Here is a 23,276-nt window from a genome sequence, read left to right as displayed (position 1 = left end):
TAACCTTCCTCTACTTCAGCACTTATGACCTTATGTATTTTCTTTTTAACCTGTCTTTTTGTCTCAAGGGTAAAGAATCTTCAGCTCAGGTAGGTTTGCATTTACTCACAGCCCCTTTGGATGTTGCTTTGTAGGCTTATAGATGGTGAAGCAGAACAAAATCATAGCTAAGCACACAGACAGGAGGGGGCACACATCCTTGTTTTTCTCTTTATTATTTGTGTGGCATTAATCAAATTTGTTAATCTTTCTAAGCTTGCAGTGACATACAACTTTCTTCATTACTGTTATGAGAAAATTGAGACAATATGTTTACACACTTGCTGCACTCTTGAGCACCAGCAAATCCTCTTAAAATGTTCATCATTATGATCATCATTTTTTCCTGTAATCCATTAAATAATTCTTTCTCCTAGAATTGATTTTTCATGGTTACAGGACAAGTATCAGTAATTAATTAATTACTTGTTGTAACCATTAATTGATTAATTTATTCTGTGTTCAACTAATCCTAGGAGTCATCTTTATTCTCTTACCCAAGCCACAGGTGATTCTGTTGGCCGTACCTCTAAACTTCATCTCAGAGAATTCTCTCCATTTCTCTCCCATGTCTAGTGCTACAATGATCTCAGTGATCTCTCCCCTGATCTGTTCAGTCTGCTAGCTGGCCTTTTTCTCTCTAACTTTTTCTGCCCAGCTTCTACCTCCATCCATTTTCAACATTGAAAGCAGATCTCTTCTTTAAATATGAAGGAGGCTACATATTTAATTATTTCGCAGTTAAATTCTTGAATGTGGTCTAATTGTGTTTGGAATACAATGCACGCTCCTTGCCATGGTCTACAGGAAACCGAGTGAGGTGCCCCTGCCTGCCTCCACCGCTTCGCCTTCCACTGCTCTCCTCCGCAGCTGCCTTTCCCAGCCACACCGACATCCTTGCTGGTTCTGGAATTCACCAAGCTGTTTCCCTCTGTGGGGCTGTTGAACTTGCTCTTCACCCTGCCTGGAATGTTCTCCTCCCAGACCTTCACACAGGCTCCTGCCCAGTGCCATGTTTTCCTGCACACCTGCCCTGACTTTCTTGCCCAGACTTCAGATACCTCATACTCCTTTACTTTCTTAATTACCCCATCACTGTCTAAAATTATTGTCATTTCTATTTATGTCTTCCAGTGCTTTTTTCCCATTTCTCACTCTCCAGAACTCCGTGAACATGCTCTCTCCTCGAAGAGAAAGGCAGTATTTTCTATGTATTGCTGTACGCCTGACACCTACAATAGAATGGAAAATCAGTAACTATTAGATGAATAAATGAGCAATTATTTTGTGTGCTTACTACGTTCCAGGTACACACAGAATTACTAGGTCTTAGACCAAGTGGTTGGTCATCAATCATTTGTGATTTTGGTGGGTCTTCCTTTGATCTTTGTACATTCTGGACCACTCCTTTTTTGGGGGAAACATACAATGAATGCAGGTACGTATGTAACCAAGAATGAGCTCTGGTCTACGAATCCTGGTTGTGCTCAGAAAGCTTAAGCCAAGCATGTCAAGGGGGGTCCTGCACTGCAGGTCTCTTGCTATGGGCATGCTCACTCACTGGAGGACCCCGTCACCCACCCAACAAGGTAAACCACTAGTTTATATACATCAGATAGCTCAAAGTCTTGGCAAAGCCTGGGCCTGGACAGTCACCAGTATTCCAGCAGTTGAGGCCCCTGGCCCTTTGCTGTCTCTCAACCTATTATGGTAACTTGGATCCCCATTTTCTCTATTTTTTTTCCAGATACCAGCCAGGTACCCTGGCTTATCCTGGGTTGGGTTTTTAATTTTTCCCCACAGATCTCTCCCTCCATATGCCCCTCCCTCAGGCTCCAAGGTACAGCAATGAACTGGTCCATCTCTCACAATGCCTGCACATGCACAGGCCTGTGCCGATATACCCGCAAAACATGCACACTTTGAAAAGCAGCTTGTGGCCCCCTAGACCTTTGGAAAATATTCCTCACTTAGACAAAGCCTAGAGAGAGGCTTCCGTCTCACTTTGACTTGATGAGTTGATATTGCTCCTCGTATAGCTTTCTATTTGGAAACAACTCTGTTTATATCACACACATTTTCTGTATTTCTGCTGCCTCATTTTTTACTATTAAGGACACTTGCCTAGAAACAGAATCTATACTTTCTTCCCCAGTGTTCATCTCCTCTCACTGCCTGTTCTTCACCTGAGTATATCACGTTTGATTGCTACACTGCAAAGCTGGGCACAGCTTTATCCCCACTATATAGTATCAATCTGTTTACCCATCCATCTTTCTTCCTATCTTTATACACACAAGAACACATAAATGTCTCTAGTGAAATGTGTATGTGCTAAGATTTCTCAGAGATGCAGGGATGATGTTTCCTTTTATTCCTCTGATAAACCACAAAATAATACTGTACTCAGCATCTACGTAACATCTCATTTATTTTAACTAATTAATCCTCATAGGTGCCTGTGGAGGCACAATCCTCACTGTTACCATTTTAAAGATGAGGAGACTGAGACAAAGAGAGATGAACTCGCTTGTTCAAGGCGATATGAAAATTTCTCAGCACAGTGGGGGATTAAAATTCAGAGCGACAAACTCCCTGATCCTGTGATTAGATCATCAGATCCTGGTGCCATGTATCCAACCTCTTAGAACTTGGAGAATCAGGTACTTAATTTTGCTAAAGGAAATTGATGGAAAGGTCAAACATAAAAGGTACAAAGTGCAGCTCCTCTTTTACTCTACAAGTAATGAAGCAGATTTCTTAGTGTTTAATTTAAGAACCACTTGGTATATGAAATACATTTCTTGAGAGAGAGAGAAAATGGCTTTGTGTCTAGACTCCCAGTCTTTGGGATTAAGAGCCACCTGCCTGGTTCAAGGATCTGCATTTCTCCAAAGTGCTCTCCTCACACCCGTCTCTGTCTGTGGCGCCATAATCATTTCCACAGCAACTCCAAAGGGGGGCGATGATTGTGGCATCACATGCAGGAGATTATACAGCCTCAGGCCGGGGATAACTAACAGAAGGAGAGAGATTCTCATTGAACAACAATCTTGCTTTGTGCAAATCTGAGCAGGAGAGAAGAGGAAAGGGAGGAGAAATACAGGCAATCTAAGATCTAGGGGAAATTGGTTTTAAATAGGTTGTTTTTCAAAGGTTTCTGGAAGATACTGATTCTTCTAGAGGATTATGGAAAGTGCTGAGATAATTACCTTAGCTTTATAAACTTAAAAAATATACATTTATTAAAAAGTGTGTTTAGTGTTCGGCAAGCTGTCAGATAAATTTGCAAGGAAACCAGAATCTCCAGGACAAAAGGGCGCCCGGCAGGCAGAGCACACAAAGGGATGTTGATGTGTTGGACAGTGGCCCACATTGGGACCCTGGTCACCGCTTAACTGCTCTATTGTTTATGCTGGTGTCATGCGTGTGTGCCGTTTGTTTAATTCATGTAGAGTCATGGTTAAGAGCAGAGTCTTTGGAGTCACGAAAACCTAGGTTCCACTAAAGTGCTAAGTAAGCTTTCTAATCTGTTTGACTTTATCTGTAAAACGTGAATTTTACCTACCTCATGGAGATGTTGAGAATTTTAAATAAAACAGTCCATGGAAAGCATTCATAGCATGGCCTTATAAACCACAGATGCTGAAAAATCATGATTCCTCTGGTTATTGTTATTGATATTACCAACATGAAAGCCATGGATGATTAAACGATCTGCTTCAGACATCCATTTTCTTCATTTCTGTGAAATGAACTCTGTACTACACACTACTGTGTAGATGTGGTCCTGGGGGAGGCACGTTTGTTTTAATCTCAGATTTGTTCATCCTTCCATTCATTTACCCGTGTTCATTTTATTCAAAAAATATTTGAAGTAGGTTACAGAAAGATATAAAATAAATTTTAAATCCAGACCTCTTTATTATGTATATAATATATATCAAGAAATAAAATTTGAATAGTAAGAATATGCAGTTTATGTATTAAAATAAATGTTATAAAGCCCTGCAGAACTAGGAAGATAGGAATTCAGCTGTGAGTTTCCTGATTTGTGAGGCAAAGAGGGAAAGAAGGTCATTAAAAGATCTGCATTGCCCATAAATAGAAACACACCAATCTCACTTAGGTCAGGGGTCAGCAAACAAAGCCCAGCTGGCCAAAGCATGAGCCAAGGAGAGTTTTACATTTTCAAGTGTTGTTTAAAAACATGCAGAAGAATAAGCTACAGAAACAGCATATGATGCTTAGACTGTACTATTTACTCTCTCTGGCCCTTAACATAAAAAAATTAACAACTTCCCAGAAAAAATATCTAAGGAAAATTTCTCCCCCGCAAAAGAGACTTCCTTTCCAATTCATCTTGCTCCACTTTTCGTCTTCTTAACTATGCTCCAGTCACTCTGCCCATTCTCCTATTCTCTCCTCCTGGGTTAAGTTTACAAAGGAGAAGTTCCTCTCCACTGTATCCTAGTGGCCTAGAACACCCAGCCTTTGCCTGGTACTTCAACTGGTCCTTCAAACCTGCACGTAAATGTTACCTCCTCAGAGAGCCTTCTCTGATCACCTAGTCCAAAATATATTATCTTTTTGTGTCTCGAATAGCAACATGTTACTTTCCATTGTAGCAATTTTCAGAATCTGAAAGTTTCTATTCACTCACTTACTTGTTTGTTTAATTCTCCATGAGGACAGGGATCATGATTCAGTTAATCTCAGCTAGATAATTCTAGTTCTCAGTATTTGGCACAAAATAAACAGTAAATAAACATTTGTTGAATGAAAAAATAACAATAGAGATGTTCAATGGGCTACTTTTTTTTATAGCATCCACATGGAAACTCCAGGCAAATACCAAAGTGTTCTTTATTAAAGTGGTGTTGGGTGAGGGATTAAACAGTGTAGAGGAAGTTGGGAGTTTGGGTATAAAACAATGGTTTCTATGCATTTTTGTCTGGTTGATTCTAAAATCTATGATACTCAGAATATTAGATGGATTGCATATTCTTCAGACTATCTTTGTACCAAATTTTCATAACTGATGGAGGTTATATTCACTTTCAAGGATCCGTAGACATTATTTATTGCGTATCAAATGCAAACCAAGATAGGCTATATCGTGCTAATAAACAATCCCAGAATTATAGAGACTCAACATAATGAAGGTTTATTTCTAAGTGTTGCATTGTAGTTATATGCGAGTTTGGGCAGATTATGTTAGATTGCATTGCTTGGAACAGAATCTGAGATAGAGTTGCTTGCAGAGAGTTTATTGGGAAGTACTTCTGGGAGATACATCTGTACAGAAGTGAAGAAGGCAGAACTGGACAGAAAGAGAAGCTGACCCACAACCTGGCTACAAGTGAAGCTGTGGCCAATCCCTGGTGAGACTTTCATTTTCCTCAATCAGTTAGACACTGGCCATGGATTCTCTCCTGAGTGGACCCAGCCTTACACATGGAAGTCCTACATGTAAAAGCCATTCCCATAGAGAAACTCAGTTCTGAGTTACTGTCAGTGGGTATTCCTGGCAGCCAAGGGGCAGTGAATCATCCCTAAAGAAGGGGCCGGAGCAGAGCTGCTCACATCTGCTTGCTTCTTAGAGGAATTGCAGTCATCTAGGAACAGCTGTTCAAAGTTTTGGAATGGTCTTGTTTCCTAGGTTAGAGGGATGGACTGTGGAATCCATTGCTGTAGTAATACAAGGCTGTGGTTGATCATTTTTATTTTTCTTCCACTAACACCTGTTCTAGACTCCTCCCATCTCAGTCAGCATCTCTGCTGGTCTAGACACTTGGCCTTGTGGGTTGACCAAGAACCTCATTTCTGTGGGGTCTGAAGCCTAGTTTCTACGATCTGCTCAGCTGTGGCTACTGTGTTTGTCCATTTACTATTAAAACCGGACATGGAACATCAAAAGCTGCCCCAGGGAACCACCAGATCCCAAACATCGTCTTACCTGATGCCACCATGTTGTGAAAGCAGCCCTACCACCAGGATTCTCATCCTGGTGATCAGAATCAATTGTCGCTATCAATGTGGTGACTTCTTCTCTGGTTTTCTGATCTCACGGCATGAGGAGCTTTAAGTGGCCTGGTGGCAACTATAATGTAAAGTATGGTGGGACTCATTTTGTATCCCCAAGGGGAGGCCCTGCACCTCTGGGAACCATAACTTCTACCCTCATATCCTGAAGTTGCAAGAACAGGAAGAGCAGGTTTCTCAAGTGAATCACTAGGGTAGATGGTAAGCAGGGTAGCTCCTACTTCTACTCTTTGGTCTCTGTACTGATGCATTTCACCTCTTGAGAAACCAGCCCCATAAAATGGAATACTCCACCAAGTTGACACCTTAGCCACCAAGTTGGTGGTACTGCCACCAAGTTGACACCTCAGCTGCAATTTTAAGAAGCCACTCACAATTCCATTAGGGGAGGAGCTTTAGAAAAGCTCAGAATGTGGTAGAATCATGGAATTCTCATGGACCTATGTTCATGGCGGTGCCCCCTTAGGTGTAACGTGGGTGCTCTAGCTCAAGGCAATATTGTGAAGGATGCCCTGTCACTGAAGAAAATGCTCAGGCTCATGCATGAATAGAGAAAGTCCTTTGTCCTCCTCCAACATCTGGTCACATCCTCAGCATCACTGGTGTGGGCTGGGGGAGAGGCACATTTGCAGTCGTGATGGACAGCTTGTAAATGTGCTAACTGATTGTGCAGCCTCCTGTGTCCTCTGACTATGGCTTTGCCTAAACTTCTGATGGTTTGCTGTTGGGCTGCCCAATCTTATGATTTGATGTGTCTGAAGAATCAAGACCATGATGGACAGCTCTGACTACAGAGTCATTTGATGTCTTGTAAGCAGATAGTTTGTCTCTTCCTAAACCACCTAATATTATTGATGTTGCTTTGTGAATGATGTATAGTTCTCTGTTGGAGATGTTATGTCCTTTTGCAAACCCCTCAGAATCTTTGTGGAGATTCTTCTATTAGTGCTTGCTATAAGCTTCACTTTGCATCTTTCCCCATGCTAGTTAGCTCCAGTATCATCAAGTCTGTTGGTCATTTGGCTTATGCCTCAGGAATGCTTGCACTGCAGCCTGGACTGGCTGCAGAGCAGCTTTCTATTCTGGATCTCAGTCAACAAAGGCTGCCAACTTCTATGTCACCCAGTAAACAAATCATATTAGTATGCCCGAATGCATAATATTCTGCCTCCAGAGCCTGCAGAGGGCTCCCAAGCCTTGTGCTTCTTTATTAGTGTTGGGAAGCAAGAAATGCAATAATTTGTTCTTTATTTTTGAGAGACTGTCTTAGAATGTTGTAGACTACTGAATCCCTAAAGATTTCATGATATCATACACTCTGAGTCTTTGCAGGGTTCATTCCTTCTCTGTGGAGTAAACACATCTTACCAGAGCCTCCAATGTACTTGCCACTCCTTGTTCATCTGTTCTATTGAGCACAGTGTCATCGATATAGTAGATTACTGTGATATTCTACCAAGTGTCCAGGCAGTCTGTGTCCCCTTGGAATATGTCAGAAAGCTGGGGAGTTGTCGTAGCCCTGGGACAAACCATAAATGCACATTATTGTTCATCCCAGGAGTATACAAAATGCTTCTGATTTTCCTTTCTGATAGGAAAGGAAAAGGATGCATTCACTATATCACTGACCACATAACAAGCCCCACAGTCTGTTTTAATCTGCCCTAGCAGAGATACCACATCTGGCACAGCAGCTGGAATGAGAGTTACTATTTTGTTAAGTTTGTGACAGTCCACTGTAATCACCCATGACCTCTCTGACTTGTGTAGGAGAAAGAAAAATTTCAGAGGTACATGGGGATATAACAGGGAAATATCACATTTCTTTAAGTCTCAGAAATTGAGAATCTCAGAGATGCAGTTTCATTTTTCTTTTACTTGCTAGTTTGATTAGGGATGGGGCAGAGGCATGTACAAAGATTTCCACTTAGGCTTCCCGACTATGGTAGCTGTTAATAGGCAAATGAAACAATGTGGGTGCAGTGTCCATCCTATTATACATTTGGGAACTGAAATGATCCTCATGTGGGTCTGTGGACTCAGTGCCCCCACCCTACACAAGGCATGGGAGAGGAAGCCAGCTGTTTCCCCCATACCTCCCTTCTAGAAGGCAGGTGTGATGATGCTTTGGATCCTGAGTAACAATGTCAATTCAGATTCTGCATCCAACAACTTACCCCTTTCCAAATGTGTGGATGTTTGAGAAAATGGCTTTCAGTCCTTTTAGGAAGGAATGAAGGAATTTCTATTGAAATCTTTGCCAGCTCTGTTTCCTGCAAGGGATTCTGAGTCTTAAAACTATTTAAGATCCAGAAACTGGGCAAGAGATGGTAAGTTTTATTGCGGTAACTATCCTCAGACTTCTGATAACCTGTCCCTGATTTCTTTAGATTGTACAAATTAAGCAGAACTCATCTCTCTTGGCTCTAAGTACATCATGTTTTAGTCCATATCTCCTTAGGTCTTGAAAAATTTGACCCGTCCTTAGTGACACTTAGATGTCACTCATTGTGACAATTGCCCGATCTTGATTTTGATGACTTATCACTGTGTTAAACAAAATTATCGGGGCTGTTGTTTTGGACTCAGCTTATGCACAAGGCCATGATAGGCCAGAGAAAGCCAAAATGGAGTCATTCATGCTAAATGTCAAGTAATCAAACTGAAATGTTAAGGAAGCAGATAAATCCCAAAACAGACCAGTTTTTTTTTTCTTTTTTTATTCTGAAAACAGGAAATTTCAACATAAGGAAGTCCCTCTTCTCTAACCTTTCCAAAAAGTAACCTTAAATAACCCAATATTAACCAATCAGTATTTTTTTTCTGTTGTCTGTTTCCTTGCTCCCATCTTACAAAACCCTCTGTTCTGCTACTTCCCAGTAGAATTTGAGACCAAATAGTCCATTCACAAATGAGACAGAGTGACATCGATGCCTAAAGTTTTGGCCAACCTCTCAAAATTGAGAGGTTGACTAAAAGTGGAGAATTGTTAATTTAAATTTAACCCAAAGCTGCCTCCTTACATAATTTAGATTTGGCCTAAAGATGTCTCCATACATAGTGAACCATAAGTCAACTGGATGTGTAGACAGACTGTAACCTACTCTTGTAACGAGTCTGCCAATCACAGCCTATGAAGGCTGGGCCAGTCATAGGCAGCCAACTGTTCAAATAAGGCAAATGGGTGTCACCAGTCCAGCTGCTTCCATACCTTACTTTAGTTTTCTGTATGCTACTTTCTGTTTTCTGTCGATAAATGTTATCTAACCATGTGGCAGGCACAGAGACACTTTGAACTTATTTCAGCTCTAAGGGCTTGCCAATTTGCAAATCATTCTTTGCCCAATTACATTGTTACATTTAATTTGTCTAAAGTTTTTATTTTACAACTGTTACCTGGCCTGTATTATTTGGGAATCCTATAATCTGTTAACCATTATTTTGGGATCTGATCATCTTCACTCTTATCAGGGAGCCCAGTTCTGTAACCACATTTCACACAGTCATCTCTGTTTACAGAGAGCAGCACACATACATAAACAGAATCCAGTTAACTAGCTAGCTCTGTAGATTAATGGATTATTATCCTTTATGAAATTAAAATCATATTTTATTTTAAATAAAAGTATTAACTCATTGATCACTTAAATTTATCAAAAAAGAAAAAGAAATTTAAGTGCAAATGAAGGAATAATTGACCTTCAAATAAACATATTAGGTCTTAAAATATCCCTCTACTGTTAAGAGGATAGGATTGTGAAAAATCATTAATAGATTGGCTTCCCTGTATCTAGGTCTCCTTTTTAATAAAAAAAATGCTTTAAATTTAAGTAGCATCAATTGATTGCCTCCAATGAAGATGATGACACTATTATATTTGCATTTTACCCCATCTTTGCTCCTCCTACCTCTACTTGATATCTGTTAATTTTATGTGTATATATTCAGGTATATAAACTCCTTATTTTGTTCTTTAGCCACAATTCCCATAATTTTTTAAATGGCCCTGGCTTAACCATCTGTTTTTTTTAAAATCTTGTCTTCTATATTGTCAAGTTACTCTTTTGATTTTTGAATTAATATACTAAATTTTGGAATTATGTATAGTTTTATTCTTAGATGCCACATTTCCTAAGTCCTTTCTGTTTGAAAATGCTTATGTGACACTGTATTGGTGAACTATAAAAAAAATCAGCCTATAGGCCGGGCACAGTGGCTCACGCCTGTAATCCCAGCACTTTGGGAGGCCGAGGTGAGCGGATCACCTGAGGTCAGGAGTTTGAGACCAGCCTGACCAACATGGGGAAACTCCATCTCTACTAAAAACACACAAAAATTAGCTGGGCGTGGTGGTGCGTGACTGTAATCCCAGCTACTTGGGAGGCTGGGGCAAGAGAATCTCTTGAACCCAGGAGGAGGAGGTTACAGTGAGCTGAGATTGCACCATTGCACTCCAGCCTGGTAAACAAGAGCAAAACTCTCTTTCAAAAAGTAAATAAATAAGTAAAAAATCAGCCTATGGCTGGGCTCAGTGACTCATAACTGTAATCCCAGCACTTTGAGAAGCGAAGGTGAGAGGATTGCTTGAGTCAAGAGTTTAATACCAGCATAAGCAACAAAGAAAGACCCACAATTTCATAAAAAAAAAAAGTTAGCCTGGCACAGTGGCACGTGCCTGTAGACCCAGTTTCTCAGGAGGCTGAGACGAGAGGATCACTTGAAGCCAAAAGTTCGAGGCTACAATAAGCCATGATCACACCACTGCACTCCAGTCTGGCCAACAGAGCAAGGCCTCATGTCAAACAAACAAACAAACAAACAAACAAAAAATAGCCTAAGCATAATAATCTTGGATCAAACAAACTTTCTTTTAAAACTGTAATTTAAAAAAATTAGCCAGGTGTGGTGGCACATTCCTGTCATCCCAGATACTTGGGAGGCTGAGGTGGGAGAGGTGGGAGGATGGCTCAAGCCCAGGAGGTCAAGACTGCAGAGTTGTGATCCTGTCACTGCACTCCAGCCTGAGCGACAGAGGGAGACCCAGTTTCAAAACAAAACAAAACAAAAAAAAACAAAAAACCCCAAAAATGTAGAGACATTTTCCTATTGATTTTGCATCACAGTGGTGTGCACCTGTAGTCTCAGCTACTCTGGAGGCTGAAGTAGGAGAATGCATTGAGCCTGGGAGTTTGAGGCTGCAGTGAGCTATGATCACTCCATTGTACTCCAGCCTGGGTGATAGCAAGACCTTATCAAAAAAAAAAAAAAAAAAACAACCTTAAACAAAAAAACAACTCTGAAGACACTCCTATTATTTTCCTCTTGCAGATGATTCGTTTTGCTGCCTGCATGACTGAACGATTACCTCTTTATCTTTGAAATTAAGTGGCTTAAATGGAAAGCATATCTCCATATTGACTACTCTATATCAAAATGTCCTGGAAACTTTCGTAACTTTCCAATTTTAAGAGTCCATTCTTCCTTCATTTTGGTGAAAATTTTCTTGTATCTTATCTTTGAAAACATCTTTTATTTCACTTGTTTAGTTGAATATTCCAGGAGTCCAATTAGCCTTACTATAGGTTATCATTGGCTGCCTTCTATGTGTAGTAGTGGTTTCCAAAATGCATACTCTGCATACTTTAATCTAGTTATTTTTATATTGTTGCTGTTGTTTGCATCACTGGGATTATTTAAACTTTTTTGCTATGTGGGCGTTTTGACTTTTTAGCAGTGTTTATTCTATTTCTTGATAGTTCTTATATCTTTTCTCCAAGTCTATTGTTTGACCTTCAACTTGTTTACTTAGGTTTATGATCTTTCTTTCAATGTCCTTTCATTGGTATTAGCTTCTATTTTATTGAATAAACTGTTTTTAGGTTGTTCTATAGTAGAAATTATCATAAAATTGTTCTCTTTCCCAATTGTACATGGGATCCTTTGTCTTTTGCAGGCACTCTCTCTCTCTGTTTCACACACACACACACACACACACACACACACACACACAAAGTATGTGTGAATAGTTGTCCCATCATTTCTTTCTGTTATTGCTCATGCTAAGATAGCTCTGTCTGGGCCCTGAGATATAGATGATTTATTAGTAATTTGAGCCCAGTTTGTTTCACTGGGGGCTGCAGTTCTTGGGTTGACTGTTTACAACTCTATCCATGTTTCCGGGATTGAGACAAGTCATTCCTTATCATGGGCAGGTGTCTGTCTTCATAAGAATACCTGGAATGCCTTGGAATTCCCTCCCCTTGAGATAATACACTGGGGCTTCCGAGTATCCACCAGTGCCAGGAGCAACCCCAGACCTCATGGCAGTCAAGCAGAAGCAGCCCAGTTTCTCCCAGCAGACATTGCCTCTAATCTTTAGTCCAAAAGGAAAAAGTTTTCTCTACCTAAAAGTATGTGTCTGTTAGGGTTATTCATAAGAAATATGTGAACTTTTTAAAGTCCATGTTCAGTTTTAAGATGTAGGGAGGTGGGACAGGATTCAGAGCTGAGCTCTCTTCTCTGCCTTAGTTTTCTGCCCCATCCCCATTGCTTAGCCATCAGAGGCCAGCAAAATAATTTACTTTTCAAAACAAATTTTGTTACCTATGTGTGAACAAAGTAGGTGAGATACAGTTCTTCCTTTCCTGGGAGACTCCCATCCAGTTGGATGTAACTTTATACATAATCACAAATAAACCAAAACATAGGAGAGCAGTTAGCCTGACACCTGTAGAACCTGACTAGGTCCTTTGCATTCAGTTGGACTAAAAGCATATGTAGACACAGGGGACAGGATGTGGTTGATTTGTTTAGTTGTATTGAAGCTTGGCTATTTTTGAAGTTAAAATATAGCTGGAAACACAAAATTAAATCATTAAATGACTATAACCTATGTAACTGGGAGATTGTTGCTTCACCTTCATTATGATCTATAGGGAGCATCATGTAATTCTTGGTGTGGGGAACAGCATTTACCTGAATTGGGGCAAGTCACTCTTGGTTGCCTCTAGCTACTTTAATTCTATCACATTAAAGACCTCTTCCTTTTAAAGACTGAAAATGCTGTTGCTCCAGATGTGTAGTCATCTAGACCCTCTTCCAAAGTACATAAGACATGGTCTGGACAGGACTCAAATCCCCCGGACCCCAAGCTGCTAGGATCATTTAATCAAATCTTACCCTCATGTTAAATCTCTTTCAGAGCATTATATGAAGCAAAAAGAAAACAAAATAAAAAGAAGGATGGAAAGGCCGCTATGGAATTAATTCTTCTGCAGACCAGTGCACATTGATTTGGTTAAATGAATTTTCTATTATACAAGGACCATGTTTAATTCTTAAGCCACTGAGAAGTGAGTAAAGGGAGGTAGGAAGGATAGAACCGGATAGAACCATAGGTGTAACAACTAAAGCACCTTCTGTCTCCAGTTATACTTTTGCTGTAGCTTTGGGAGAAGATTAAATGTGTGTGCTGAAAGTATTAGTATTAGATAATTACTAAGCAAGAAAGGCAAAAGGTGTTAATAAATTAAGTTAGCTCCTATTTCCTCTGGTTTATTAAAAATATATGCCTTAAGAATATAATGTTACAACATTGTTAAATGAATTTGAAAATGAAAAAAACCCTGCATAATCTCTTTCTTCTAACATAACTAGTTCCATCTGCACTTATTACTTTCCAGTCCTGACTGCTATGAATTCATGGTTTTACATCTATTCTGACAGTGCTGTAGTCTACATTTTCATTGAGCATTAAATCATAAATACTTCTCATGTTTCTTTCCATTTAATTTTTATAATGATCATTTAAACAGATTCGTCATATTTCTCCAGTGGACATTCTGTAATTTACCAAAATGTCTCCCTATTATTGGATAATTAAGTTGTTGGGTTTCCCCCCTGCGGAGTCATACAGAAATGTGCTCCAAGCTGCTATGGTGGCACAAAGACATAAGGGAAAACACAGCGTTAGAAAGACAGAGCCTGCATTGTCCCATGGGACCAAATAAAAACTTGTTTGCTGGTTCCCCTTCTCTCAGGCTGCAAAGATGCCAAGGTTGCTAAGAGCCAGGGTTAGGAGATGTGGATGTTATGGGGTGTGTGGTCTCCAGGAGGGACCAGAGCCTGCCCTTGATGAGAACTCAAACCAGGGAAGGCGTAAAGCTCTATACTTCAGCTCTCAGTGATAACTACATTTTTCACAAGTCGCCAGTGCACACTTTTCATTTTTGGATTGCTGGTCTCCCCTTAAGGACTAAGACAATCTCCCTTTGATATAACAGACTGTACTTCTCTATTAATGTGTCAAGTTGCTGCGAAATTTACTGCCTCACTGGGCCCATTAGACTGCTGAGATTCAACTCTGTCTTCAGCGTGTCTCAGTCTATCAGAGCTCGATCGTCTTTCTCAGAACAACTTGTCCCCATGTGCCACTGTACTTAGCAAAAGCTCTTAATGGGATGAGTGAAAATGAATTCTTCAGGTCCTGGGAACTTTTGGGGACAGGAGGGTGCTCTCTCCCTGAAACCATGAGCAGGAGAGACCTCTGATTTCCAAAGGGCATTCAATCAAGGGTTTTCCTTGGCATTTCTGCACACCCCCAGTTACATTGCCACTTGCCCATAAGCAGTTATTACCACTATGGCTGAAAATCATGCCTGATGTGCAACTACTCTCATTATCCCCAGCCTCCCTCATCACACACACACACACACACACACACACACACATACACATATTCATTCTAACTTCCCTGTCTCCTTTGTTTGACAGGCCTGTCTCCTTGACAAAGGCCACCCAAGTCACTGAGGTGTGTGAATTTGCAATTGGTGATGAAAACACTCTTCCCAAGAGAAACAAACTTCTAGTCACCTTGTACTTCTAAAGTGCCCAGGAGTTCTTGATTGGAGGAAGTGAGCGATGTAGATAGACAACCTGGAGACTTTGCTAGCACCCATGATGTCATGACGCATACTCTGTGTTACCACATTTGTTTGATTAATATAGGCCTCCCCCCCAGTTGATCATTACTGTCTGCCCTAGAAAAATGGCAGAGATAAAGTCAGGGTGCATTTTCAGTTGTTTCTATCCTTTTAGAAATAAATGGCTAATTTTATTTCTTAAAATTTTGCTTTTTTTTTTTTTTGTTTCCAATATAGCGGGAAAGGGGCAGGTGTGGGAGGCTTGTTGATTCAGGGAGAAGCACAAATTAAGCCTGCAGAGTGATCTCCAGAGGGTAAAACCCAAGTGTGACTTTTTTATCATATTATTTTCCAGCCATGCATCAATTGTTGTCAGTTCTTGAATATGTAATATTGCATATGATAATGCTCCCTAATGGGTGTTCAAGATAGAGTCAGAATATTGTACAGCAGCATGTGTCATTGGGTGTTGTTAGCAAGCTCAGATGAACACTGTTGTTTTCTTTATTCAAAAATCATTTGTACTGCTTTGGCACAAAGACAGGCAGAGCTACTGGTACAATTTTATTTTTAACATTCTGAACCATTGTAAGCTTAGTGAACTGTTTAATATGTTACATTCAACAAGGATGGCTTATACATTACCAAGGCTTTGGAACTGTCATACCTTAAAATGAATACAAGTTGTGGACAAAAGCTCTTTGTTATAAAGCTCCACAAATGCAGACCAGTTAGCATTAGGACTTAAGAAGGAACCAAGGGTTATTTTTTATTTTTCAATTTTTTGCTTAGTGATGGATGTAGAACATCCTACTTCGTCTGTAGCAGAATTTACTGCTATTGTTTTCTTTCAGGCATTGGCTACATTGAACTTGTTTTTTTTGGAATATGATTTGCAAACTCAAAGCATTGGTTGAGGACTGTACTTTCAACTCAGCAAACTCAGTTTGGAAAATAGGATTCTCTAATTGCACCTGTAAACAGACACAGGAGACATCACAGTAAAAGCTAAGTGGGCTGGACATTTGTATGCAGAAGTCAGTGCTATAAATTCATTGTTGAAAGCCTGGAAATTCAACCTGAAGGGGCATTCATGCATACATAACTTAGACACCAGGTAAAGTCTGCTTTTATAAGACAGGGCAAAATACCAATATTGAGTTGCATATTCTTTTTTTTTTCTATGTATCTTGTATATGTGCATCTACATATATAGTAACCTGTTGGGCTCTAAGGGGACATTAGCTGTTTTATCACCTGTTATGTACTGGTATCAGTATAACCATGAGCATGGCTGATGCGCTGAAGGATGTCCCTTTCTAAACACTAAGATTGGTATCAAATAGTTAAGACTTAAACTCCAGAATTTTAGAGGAAAAAAGAACTGAAAGGAACAAGATCTAAGTCATGGGTTGATTGTAGACAGGGTTACTGAGCAGCTAATAAGATCACTTGTATTATTAATTACAGTCTGAAAAGCAGAGGTGGTGTTTACTAAGAACTCACCAAAGTACTAGGCAGTTATCTAGCTAGAGAAAGTTTCATTTCTGATTCTTCTCCTTGCGATCATCACATTATTTGCATAGAAAATAAAATGACTCATAGTTTACCATTCTGAGTATTTGTGTTACCTTTCGGTAGGATATTCATTGCTGTGGTTGTATTTTACATCCCAGGGATGTGGAAACATTGCTATTAAAGTCTGATATGCATGTTTCCAATCTCCTATGTATATGTTTGTGAAGGTGTGGGCATATAAATATAGTTGAATTGCAATCACACTATTAAATAACAATTTTTGAAGTCTTATTTTATTTTTTAAAATTAAAAATTACATAAAATTAAAGATAATATTTTAAAAAATCCTTTAATTTCCGTGGCTAGAATTGACAATGGTTGGTATTTTGCTTAGTCTTTTCCTAACATAAGCAACCAAAAGAGTGACATCAGCAAGATAGAGGACTAGGAAGCCCTGGACCATCCTTTTCCTGACAAACTCACCAATTCAGCAACAGTTCATGGACAATTTCCCTTTGTGAGAAAGCTAGAAGTTAAGTGAAAATATTTCACAATCCAGACAACTGCAAAACCAGACTCACTAAAGCTGTAAGGGGGATTCAGGACACTCTCTCAATGGAGTCCCTGTACCTGACACAGGGCCTTACAACCAGGAAGAGACCCAAGGGAGATAAGGGGATGATTTGTGCATCCAGCATGCAAGCATTCCTGAATGGGGTCAGACTGTGATCTCAGTCCTTCCAGTCTTGGAGCTTGGATGAGTCAGCAGCCTGGGAGAGAGTGGAGGTGGCAGCTTGGATTGGCAGACACTATAGCGCCCTTTCCTGGCTCAACCCACAGAGCAAGCAGACAGAAACACAGCTGTCTGCTTTTCCCTAGGGAGGGAAAGAGTTAGTAGAATTTCTAGCTAGGCTGATTGGTAGGAGTCATCTCCTGTATAGAAGAAGTCAGTGAAGACCAGGATAGATAATCAATCTAATATGCAGACACCAACATAAAGAGTCAAGGAAAATGAAGAATCAGGCAAAGATTTCCCAAATAAAGGAACAAAATAACTCTCCAGAAACTGACCCGATAGAAATAGAGTTACATAATTTACCTAAGAGAGAATTCAAAAGAGCCGCCATAGAGGCTTACCAAGGCCAATGTAACAATGGATGAACAAGGTGACAATTTCAACAGAGAGATACAAATATTTTTTAAATGCCAACAAAAATTAGGAATCTAAAGAGTGCAAACATCAAATTGAGAAATTCACTAGAGGAGTTCAACAACAGGCTAGATCAAGCAGAAAAAAAAAAGGATTTGCAAATGCTAAGACAGGTCATTGGAAATGACTCAATCAGAGAACAAAAAGAGAAAAGAATGTAAAGAAGTTTAAAAAAAACTTAAAGGACTTATATGCATTATGGGTGTTAAAGAAGAAGAGAGAAAGAAAGGACCAGAAAGTTATTCAAAGAAATAATAACTGAAAACTTTCCAAACCTGGAGAAGGAAATGGACATCTAGGTCCAAGATACCAAAAAGTAACAAGTAAAATGAACTCCTAAAATTCTAGCACCAATAAACATTAAAATCAAATTGTCAAAAGTCAAAGACAAATAATTTTGAAAGTATCAAGAGAAAAACAACTGGTTACATACAAGAGAATTCCTTGTATGTAAAAAACAACTGGTTACATACAAGTGTGAGTGGATTTTTAGCAGAAAGCTTACAGGCCATAAGGGAATGGAAGAGGGAAAAATAAATAAATAAAACTACCAATCAAGATTACTATACCTGTCAAAACTGTTATCTAAAAAAATAGAAGACAAAAAGATGTTTTCAGACAAAAATAAAGCAGTGTATTCGTCACCACTAAACCTGTCACATAAGAAATTTTAAAGGAGTTCTTCAAGTTGAAATAAAAGGACACTAAATAGCAATACAATACAATACAAAACAGCACATGAAAATTATGAAGCTCATTGGTAAAGGTAAGTATGTAAACATACAGAATACTGTATTACTGTAATGGTAGTGAGTAAGTCACTTTTAATTCAAAAATAAAACTTAAAAGATAAATTATTACAAATAAATATAAGTAAATATATGTTTAAAAATACAGAGTAAAAACAAATGGAAATTATGACAATAAATAAAGTGTGAGGGGAGAAGTTAAAGTGCAGAGTTTTTACATGTCATTAAACTTAAGTTGTTATCAGCTTAAATTAGACTCTTATGTCTATATCTTGTGTAAGCTCCAAGGTAAACACAAAAAATTAAATTATAGAACTTACACAAAAGAAAAACAGAAACAAATCAAAGCATATCAGTACAAAAATAAATAGTAAAACACAAAGGAAAACAGTTAATGAAGAAAATGCAGTCAAAAGAACTATAGTACTAAAATAAAACAACTAACAAACTAGCAATAGTAAACCCTTCACTATCAATACTTAGCTTAATCAAAATGCATTGAGTGGCTGAGTGGATTTTTTTAAAAAGAACAGAGAAAAACATGACCTCAACTCAAGTGAGGGGAAAATCATTTGAGATTTAAGGGCACACATAGGCTTAAAATTAATGAATGGAGAAAAACAGTTCATGCACATGGTAACCAAAAGAAAGCAGGAGCGGTTATACTTACATGAGATAACACTGACTTTAACTTAAAAACTGCCAAAAGAGACCAAGAAGCACCTTGCATAATGATTAGAGGAATAATCAATATATTTACATAATAAATATATATGATATACCTAATATCAGAGCACCTAAATAAGTAAAGCACACCTTGACAGAACTGAGCGGAGAAACAGACAACAGTACAATAACAGTAAGAGATTTCAATTCTCCACTTTTGATGCTGGACAGAACTCTAGGCAGAAGATCAATAAGGAAACCAAGGACTTAACACCACAGGTCAAATGAGTCTAACGGACATATATAGAACATTCCATCCAACAACAGTAGATACATGTTCATCCCAAATGCACACAGATATTTCTTCAAGATAGATCATACATCAGATTTACAAACCAAGTCTCAGCAAAATTAAGAAAATTGAAATTATACTAAATATATTTTCAGACCACAAACAGATGAAACTGGAAACTAATATTAGGAGAAAAATTTAAAACTTCATAAAAACATAAAAATTACACAAAACATTCTTGAACAACAATAGGTCAAAAGAAGAATTTTTAAAAAAATTATGTAATACTGCAAGGCAGATGAAAACAAAGATACAATATACAAAAACTTATGGGATGCAGCAATAGTAAGTAATACTAAGAGGAAAGTTCATAGTGATAAATGCATACATTAAAAACAAGAAGGAAGATTACAAATAGACAACTTAATTTTACACCTCTAGGAGTTAGAAAAAGAAGAACAAATCAAGCCCAAGTTTAGCTAGGCGAAAACAAACAAACAAACAAAACAACAACAACAACAACAAAAAAACAAAGATTAGAGCAGAAAGAAACAAAATAGAAAAACGGTAGAAATAAATTAATGAAACTAAGAATTGCCTTTTTTAAAGAAGATAACCAAAATTAACAAATTCTTAACTAAACTACTTAAGGGAAAAAATGACAAGACTCAAATACATAAAATCATAATTGAAAGAAGAGAGTTTACATCTGGCACCATTTAAAATAAAAAAGAACATGAAAGACTACTATGAACAATTAAGTGCCAATTAATCGGATAAGCTAGAGGAAATTCATACATTTCTAGGAACATACAAAGTACCACAGCTAAGCCATGAAGAAATAGCCTAAACAGACCCATAACTAGTATGAAGATTGAACCAGTAATCATAAATCTCCCAACAAAGAAAAGCCCAGGTCCAGATGGCTTCACAGGTAAATTCTACCAAACATGGAAATAATTAAGGCCAATCTTTCTCAAACTCTTCTAAAAAATTAAAAGGAGGAAACACTTCTAAACTGTTTTTATGAGGCCAGCATTACCCTGATACTAAAGCAGACAAATAAACACCACAGGAAAAGAAAACTATAGGCCAATATTCCTGATCAATATAGATGCAAAAATCCTCAACAAAATGTTAGCAAACCAAATTGGACAGCATATTCAAAGCATCATGCACCACAACCAAGTGGAATTTAATCTGTGAAAATAAATTAATGTGATACACAAAATCAATGGAATAAAGGATAAAAATCACATGATTATCTCAATAGATGCCGAGAATGTGTTGGACAAAACGTAATGTCCTTTCGTGAGAAATACTCTCAACACAGTATTCCTTCTAAGAAAAGAAGGAAAATATATCAACATGATAAAAGTCATATATGAAAAGCCTACAGCTAACATCATATATAATGGTGAAAAACTAAAAGTGTTTTTCTCTAAATTCAGGAACAAGTCAGGCATAGCTATTCTCACTCCTTCTATTTAAAATAGTCCTGGAGGTTGTATAACAGCAAGAGAAATTAGACAAGAAAAAAGGTTTAAAAAGCATCCAAATTGGAAAGGAAGACACAAAATTATAACTGTTTGGAGACTATGTGATCTCGTATATAGGAAATCCCAAAGATTCCTTAAATAAATTAATAAACAAATTCTGTAAAGTTGCAGGATGGAAAATCAACATACAAAATGTAGTTGTGTTTGTATATACTAAAAATAAACTATCTTAAAAAGAAATTAGGAAATCAATCTCATTTACAATAACATCAAAAAGTTGAAATACTTGGGAATAAACTTAACTATAGAGGTGAAAAATTTTTACATTAAAAACTACAAAAGATCGATAAATGAAATTCAATAAGACCCAAACAAATAGAAAAACACCCCATTCTTGTGGATTGGAAGACAATATTGTTAAAATGTCCATACTACCCAAAATAATCTACAGTTTTAATGCAATTCCTATCAAAATCTCAGAGACTTTTCTACAGAAATAGAAAAAGAAAACAATTCTACAATTCATATAGAACTACAAAATACTAGGAATAGACCAATCAATCCTGAGAAAGAATAAAGCTGGAGGTATCACACTTCTTGATTTCAAAATATTTTATGAAGCCATAGTAATCAAAACAGTATGGTACTGGCATTTAAAAAGCCATACAGCCCAATGGAACAGAATAGAGAACCCAGAAATAAATTCACATACATAGTCAATTGATCTTCAACAAGGGTGCCAAGAATATACCATGGATAGAGGACACTCTTATCTATCAATGCTGTTGGGAAAACTGGATATCCACATATAGAAGAATGAAATTGGACCCTTACTTTACACCATACACAAAACCAACTCAAAATGGTTTAAAGACTTAAACAGAAGACATGAGACTGTAAAACTTCTAGAAAAAAAGACATGGGAAAAAATCTTCATGACAGTGGTCTTGGCAATAATTTCATTGATATAACACCAAAAGCACAGGCAACAGGTGGGGGCTATATCCAACTAAAAAGCAAAGCAAAGGAATCTATCAATCACATAAACAGGCAACCGAGGGAGTGAGAGAAAATATCTGCAAACCATTATGTCCAATAAGGGTTAATCTCTAAAAATATTAATATGTAAAGAACTCGTACAACTCAATACCAAAAAAAAAAAAAGCATGATTTAAAAATGGGCTAGGCTGGGCGCGGTGGCTCACGCCTGTAATCCCAGCACTTTGGGAGGCCGAGGCGGGCGGATCACGAGGTCAGGAGATCGAGACCATCCTGGCTAACACGGTGAAACCCCGTCTCTACTAAAAATACAAAAAATTAGCCGGGCGTGGTAGCGGGCGCCTGTAGTCCCAGCTACTCGGGAGGCTGAGGCAGGAGAATGGCGTGAACCCGGGAGGCGGAGCTTGCAGTGAGCCGAGATCGCGCCACTGCACTCCAGCCTGGGCGACAGAGCGAGACTCCGTCTCAAAAAAAAAAAAAAAAAAAAAAAAAAAAAAAAAAAATGGGCCAAATACTTGAATAGCCATTTCTCCAAAGAAGACATACAAATGGCCAACAGATACATGAAAAGAGGTTCAGCACTAATCACTAGGGAAATGCAAATTTAAACCACAATGAGGTATCACCTTACATACCAGAAATGGGTATTATACAATTTTTTAAAAATAAATATTTGTGAGAATGTGGGGGATTTGGAACCCTTGCTTACTATTGGTGGGAATGCAAAATGGTACAGCTGCTATGAAAAACAATATAGAGGTTCCTCAAAAAATAAGAAATAGAACTACTACATTATTCATAATCTCATTTCTGAGTATATATTCAAAAGAATTGAAGTCCATATCTCAAAGAGATATAAGCACTTCCTTGTTCATTGCAGCACTATTCACGGTAGCTAAGATGTGGAAACAACCTAAACACCCATTGATGGATGAGTGGCTAAAGACAACGTGGTGTATGTGTATGATAGAATAGTACTCAGAGTTACAAAAAGGAAACTCTGCAATATGTGACAGGAATGGATGGACCTTGAGGACTTTATGCTAAGTAAAATAAGCTAGACACAGAAAGACAAATACTGCATGATCCCACTTATATGAGATATCTGAGTAGTCAAATTCATCAAAGCAAACACTGCAATGGTGGTTACTGGAAGCTAAGGTATATTAGTCAGGGTTCTCCAGAGGGACAAAAGTAACAGGATATATGTGTATATGAAAGGGAGTTTATTAGGGAGAGTTGGCTCACACAATCACAAGGCGAAGTCCCATGATAGGCCGTCTGAAAGGTGGGGAAGAAAGAAGCCAGTAGTGTCTCAGTTCAAAAGCCTCAAAAGCA

The 23,276-nt window shown here is 38.3% G+C and overlaps 1 protein-coding gene across 8 annotated transcripts in view; it reads left to right on the top strand.

Annotated features, from left to right (window-relative positions):
- Positions 1–23,276, top strand: part of OPCML (opioid binding protein/cell adhesion molecule like) — a 1,145,446-nt gene that overhangs the window by 966,187 nt on the left and 155,983 nt on the right. The gene's annotated exons all lie outside the window — the stretch shown is intronic.

The sequence above is a fragment of the Pan paniscus genome, chromosome 9 (assembly GCF_029289425.2).
Source record: "Pan paniscus chromosome 9, NHGRI_mPanPan1-v2.0_pri, whole genome shotgun sequence".
Taxonomy (NCBI): Eukaryota; Metazoa; Chordata; class Mammalia; order Primates; family Hominidae; genus Pan; species Pan paniscus.
Note: the sequence above shows the minus strand (reverse complement) of the source record. Positions and strands in the feature narration are given on the sequence as shown.